General features: G+C 43.8%; 1 pseudogene; it reads right to left on the bottom strand.

The window, feature by feature from the left end:
- Window positions 1-516: 516 nt before the first annotated feature.
- On the bottom strand, window positions 517-2,173 carry LOC101390624 (elongation factor 1-alpha 1 pseudogene; annotated as a pseudogene).
- Window positions 2,174-6,263: the final 4,090 nt, after the last annotated feature.

Raw genomic sequence — 6,263 nt, 5'->3', positions numbered from 1 at the left:
AGCTGGAACAGAGAATCTGAAAGAGTTTGTTTTGCCAAAATTTGAAGTTCTGTTGCTTTCTGTTCCCTGCCTTTTTGTCCTTTGTTCTCGCAGATGATTTTAATTCGGTGAGTACCCATATGTCTTCTCTGCATTTATTCAACCAATATTTATGGAATGCCTAGTATGAGCCAATTACTCTGCTAGGTGCTGGGACACAGATGGTACTGTGAATATTACCCTTGCTCTCAGGGGGCTTATGGTCTAGTGCAGGGATTGACAAACTTTTTCTTTTTTTTCCCCTCATTAAACTTTGTTTTAATGGGTCTCAAAATTCTGTGATAGACTTTTGGTCAAGTTGTTTCCATTAAAAAGTACTGATTTTAAAAAGTAATAACTTAAAACTGCCACACAAAAAACCAAATTGTCCACAAAACATTCTCCTTTCCTTCTGAAGGTTTTACGATGCATCATTGTCATTAATCAGTCTTTTACTATTAAACGGCCAATTGAGACAGCTCTGAGAACCGTTCCACCTCAGATGAAGACTGGGGTGGCAGGTATGGGGGACGATATTCGGGTAGCCTTCTGAGCCTTCTGGGCAGACCTGCTGGCCTTGCCAGCTCCAGCTGCCTTCTTGACCACTGCTTTGATGACACCCACAGCAATTGTCTGTCTCGTGTCACGAACAGCCAAACAGGCCAGAGGAGCTCCCAACACACATGGGCTTGCCAGGAACCATATCAGTGATGGCAGCATCACCAGATTTCACGAATTTGGGGCCATCTTCTAGCTTTTTTCCAGAACGATGATCAATCGTCTCCTTCAGCTCAGCAAACTTGCAAGCAATGTGAGCTGTGTGACAATCCAGCACAGGTGCGTATCCAGCACTGATCTGGCCTGGATAGTTCAGGATAATCACCTGAGCTGTGAAGCCAGCTTCCATTGGTAGATCGTTTTTGCTGTCACCAGCCACATAGCCATGACGAACATCTTTGACAGACACATTTTTTTTTTTTTTTGTGAGGAAGATCAGCCCTGAGCTAACACCCATGCCAATCCTCCTCTTTTTGCTGAGGAAGACTGGCCCTGAGCTAACATCTGTGCCCACCTTCCTCCACTTTATATGGGACACCGCCACAGCACGGTTTGACGAGCGGTGCGTCATGTGCGCCCGGGATCCAAACCTGCGAACCCTCGGGCCGCGAAAGCGGAGTGCGGGCACTTAACTGCTGCGCCACCGGGCTGGCCCTGGCAGACACGTTCTTGACATTGAAGCCCACGCTGTCCCCAGGAAGAGCTTCACTCAAAGCTTCATGATGCATTTCAACAGACTTTACTTCAGTTGTAACGTTGACTGGAGCAAGGGTGACCACCATGCTGGTTTGAGAACACCAGTCTCTACTCGACCCACAAGGACAGTACCAACACCACCAATTTTGTAGACGTCCTGGAGGGGCAGATGCAAGGGCCTGTCACGTGGATGAGTTGGTGGCAGGATGCAATCCAGAGCTTCAAGCAGCGTGGTTCCACCCATCTTTACGGGTGACTTTCCATCCCTTGAACCAAGGCGTGTTAGCACTTGGCTCCAGCATGTTGTCACCATGCCAACCAGAAATTGGCACAAATGCAACTGTGTTGGGATTGTAGCCAATTTTCTTAATGTAGGCGCTGACTTCCTTAATGATTTCCTCATATCTCTTTTGGCTGTAGGGTGGCTCAGTGGAATCCGTTTTGTTAACACCAACAATTAGTTGTTTCACACCCAGTGTGTAAGCCAGAAGGGCATGGTCACAGGTCTGCCCATTCTTGGAGATACCTGCTTCAAATTCACCAACACCGGCAGCAACAATCAGGACAGCACAGTCAGCCTGAGATGTGCCTGTAATCATGTTTTTGATAAAGTCTCTGTGTCCCGGGGCATCGATGATGGTCCATAATACTTGCTGGTCTCGAATATCCACAGGGAGATATCAATGTTGATGCCACACTCATATTCAGCTTTCAGTTTATCCAAGACCCAGGCATACTTGAAGGAGCCCTTTCCAATCTCAGCAGCCTCCTTCTCAATTTTTTCCATGGTTCTTTTGTCTATCCCACCACATTCATAGATCAAATGGCCAGTAGTGGTAGACTTGCCTGAATCTACGTGTCCAATGATGACGATGTTGATACGAGTCTTTTCCTTTCTCATTTTGGCTTAGATTTAGTGCTGGTTTTCACGACACCTGTGTTCTGGTGGCAAACCCGTTGTGAAAAACTGACAAACTTTTTCTTAAAGGGCCAGATAGTAAATAGTTTAGGCTTTGGGGGCCTGATGCTCTCTGTTACAATGTCTGACTCGGCTATAGGGTAAAAGCAGCCATAGACAATATGTAAAAGAATGGGCATGACTGTGTTTCAATAAAACTTTATTTACAAGCCAGTGGCAGGCTGGATTTACCCTTGGGCTATAGTTTGCCAATATCTGGTATAGTGGGAAAGAGTTAAGTAAAAAGCCAAACTACAATACAGTCTGACTGTATTGGGTCTAAAATTATTGGATGCTATTGGGGGCACATTGGACAGACACTCTATCCAGGTTTGGTGGCGGTGGTGTTTGTAAGTTAGGGTTAGGGTCAACAAAGTTTTCAGAGGAACTCTAAGTGGAAATATCTGTATGAGAAGAAGCTATTCAGATGAAGGGGCAAAGAAGGTGGGCAGAGTGTCCCAGGCACAGGTGACAAGATGAGTCAAAGTCAAGGATGAGATACAGCATGATGTATGTGGTGTCGTCACTAAAATTGTTCATCCATATTCTGATTTTCCTCCTCCTTCCAAACACATTGAAAGACCATACTTCTCCACCCTGCCCTGAAGGTAAGCATCACCATGTGACTTCCTTTGGCCAATAAAATATAGGGAGAAATGGCATGGGTTACCCTTGGGTGGAAGATTTAGGAGCTAACGTTCAATGGATTCTCCGTGTTCACTTCCCTTGCCTCAGGGATCGTAGGCGCTCTTGTTGAGATAGAACCTCTATCTGCCTTGGTTCCTGAGAGATTATGATGACAGAGGTCCTCTTATAACTTGCATTGGACATTTAGTATGAGATTCTGAAAAACCTATGTGGAGTAAAACCCTGAAATGTTGGGGTTTGTTTTTTCATTCTGGCATAGCCTAGTCTATCCTGACTGTTACAGTGTGGTCCTGGGACTGAAACTGTTTATGGAAGGCTTTGTCCTGGGTACTGAGGTAGATCCAAGGACTTCAAGGAGTTCGCAATCTACTGGCACTCAATTATGACACACAGCAAGATGTGGCAGGTGCTTTGAGAGAATTAAAAAGTGCTCGGGGACCACAGAAGGGAAAGAGCCCCGCCTTGGACTATCAGGAAAAGTTTCACTAAAGAGCTGTCATTTGAGTTAAGCTATAAAGCTCAATTAGGGTTTTGTCAGGCAATCATATGCAACAAGGAGGAAAAGGCATATGAGTGGTAAAAAGAGAATGAGACAAGGTACGGAGGCCAAAAAGTGTAACTTGAAATTATGCAGATTGGCACATTATGCAGATTAACAGGCATCAAGACAAGAAAATCAAGATCAATCAGTGGGGACCCTTATACACTTTTCTGAGGGGTTTGGACTTTGAGGTAGAGTGGGCAGAGCAATTGATGTAGAGTCAGAAGATCAAGTTTCTAGTGCTTTTTCTACCAATTACCAGGTAGGGAGGAAAAGGGTCTCTCTCTCCACTGTCCCCTGCATTATAGCTATGGGACTGCTGATTGGGCCTGTACTGAAGTGCTACTCTCAGGCTGGCACATTTCTGGTCAGATTCCGGATTCTGCCCTGAAGACAGCGGGTAAAGACCCTGAGGATGTCAGCGGGACAGAGGTAGTGGCTGGATTTCAGGGAGCCTTGTGATAAAGCTTAGTCTGAGCTTATTAATTCAGTTTTAAAGATGGTGAAACCAAGCTCCAGAGAAGTCACACGAATCACTCGGCTAGCTCAAGGCTGAGCCTGCACTAGAACTGAAGTTTATTGATTTCCAAGCCAGAGCTCTATCACACCACACTACGTCTGGAACCAGAGAATCCTCATCCAGTGTCGTGTGCTTCAAGTGCACCTTAAAGGACATAGGAAGTCAGAAGGCAGAAGAGGGAGCTGGGGTGGTTGGAGGAACAACTCCAAGATAGCAAAGGAATTGCCATAGTGCATCTGAACTTGGTTCATGGAACTGGGAATTATATAACTGGGGTTATAAATAAAGACCTGAAGTGGTTGCCAGGAGCTGGGGGAGTGGGGAAATAGGGAACAGTTGGTAAAAGGGTACAAACTTTCAGCCATAAGATGAATAAGGTCTTAGAATATAACGTAAAACATTATAACACTGTATTGCATAATTGAAATTTGCTAAAAGAATAGAACTTAAATGTTCTCAGCAAAAAAAGGGAAAAAACACAAATATGGATATGACTGGATATGTTAATTAACTAGGTGGGAGGCATCTTTTCACTTGTATACATATATCAAATCATCACAGTGTACACTTTAAATATCTTACAATTTTATCTGTCAATTATACATCAATAAAGCTGAAAAAAAATAATGACCCGAAAATCCTATAGACATAGTCATCCTTGACAGCAGGCTTATACTTCTATTCATATCCATTTAGGGGCTCATTATCCTTGAATTTTTCAAATTCCTTTCAAAAACCTATTTATAGTTATGTCAATACCTGATTATATTTACTGTCAATACAATATTATTCCAGGAATAACAAGTTTTAAAAACTTTATTAACAGCACTCTACTTCAGAGGCATTGAATTGTACGCATGGAATCAGGAGTCAACCAACATGGATCTAGTCTGGGTTCCCAAACCCGCGGACTTTAATACCTTTGTGCAAGACTCATTCTCTTTTGGAATTTTCTCATCCAACCCCTTGAAAGGACTGGAGAAACTACTGTCAAATCTTTGTAAATAAAAAGTGTTATTTTTTCTGCTATCAATTTTAAGAAGTAGTTTTCCAAATTCAACTAAGAAGGAAGAGACTGTTGCTCTGGGATGCTGGCACTGCCTGTTCAGGAGGGTGGGGCTGGGCTAGACCACTTTACTTTTCTTGGGAAGTCTCTGTCTTCCTCAGGGTGAAGACCAGGATGTATCCTTTGTATTTCCACTGGATCTTAAGGTTACTTTTACTAGAGGACCTATTACATATCTGTTTACATAGTTTTCTCACCTACGTGTCTGGGAACTCACTTAGAACTTATGTATTACTAATCTTTGGGTCTTCACAGAGTGAAGTAAAGTGGAATTGCATCACACGTGAGTCATACATACCCAGATGCATCTAACTACACACAGTTGGGGTGCTGGGGGAGAGAGAGAGAGGGAAGAGAGGGAGGCAGACTTAACCAAGGGAAGTAAGGGATGCCACTCACCCTTGCATTTAATTAGTCTATGGTCCTGAATAAGCAGTATCTGGGAGACCATCTTCTTCTGTTTTCCATTCTCTCACACAGACCCAGTGTCCCTGTGCCTCTTGCAGTGTGAGCATATCGCTGTGCTGGGTGTGATGCTCTTGTTTAAAGGTACATATTTTTCCTACAACATGGCTGCTAAACTCAGCCAACTAGTTCATCTGTGCTCAACTGAAATAGCTGCCGTCTGTTCCAGTGCTGCAAGAAAAACTTGTTCTGTGGGAATTAATGAAAGATGGGGTGTCAGTTTCTGAAGTAAACCCTTCCTGAGAGATTTGCAAGGGTAATTTTGACTGTGACACGTGTCTCACTTCTGCCTTCAAATATGAACTGTTGTGTCTCCTTCACACCTTGACAATATCTTGGGCGTATCCCATAGCTTTTCCAGTCACTTTTGGCTTTAGAGTTGTCTCATTTTAAAGCATTAAAATGTCCAGTCCAGTTAAACCACAGCTTCATTCTCTCATCCAGTTCCAAACTTCTCTTTTCCTCCACATCTCACCAAGTCCCACTCAAAACGTGCCGACCATCATGGGAAAGTGTGTAGGGTTTTGTTTTTTCACTATTACTCTTCATCTACTCTTCTTGCTCCTTTCTTTATGCTCCTAGCTCCTCCTCTGCTAGGGCAAGATGGATGAGATGAGAATTAAAAAGACAATGCTGTACTTGACGGATGGGGATGAAATCCAGCCATGGTACCTTCCATGTGGCAGATAGCTGAAAGTTGGCTCTCTCATTCTGGGAAGGTTCTTGGGTTTCTGGAGGTTCCTGTGGGGATCTTTGATGCTGCACTGGCCCTCAGTGTTGGAGATCCATTCTT

This window comes from Ceratotherium simum, chromosome 2 (genome assembly GCF_057802395.1).
Source record: "Ceratotherium simum simum isolate JZ-2026a chromosome 2, ASM5780239v1, whole genome shotgun sequence".
NCBI classification, from domain to species: Eukaryota; Metazoa; Chordata; class Mammalia; order Perissodactyla; family Rhinocerotidae; genus Ceratotherium; species Ceratotherium simum.
Note: the sequence above shows the minus strand (reverse complement) of the source record. Positions and strands in the feature narration are given on the sequence as shown.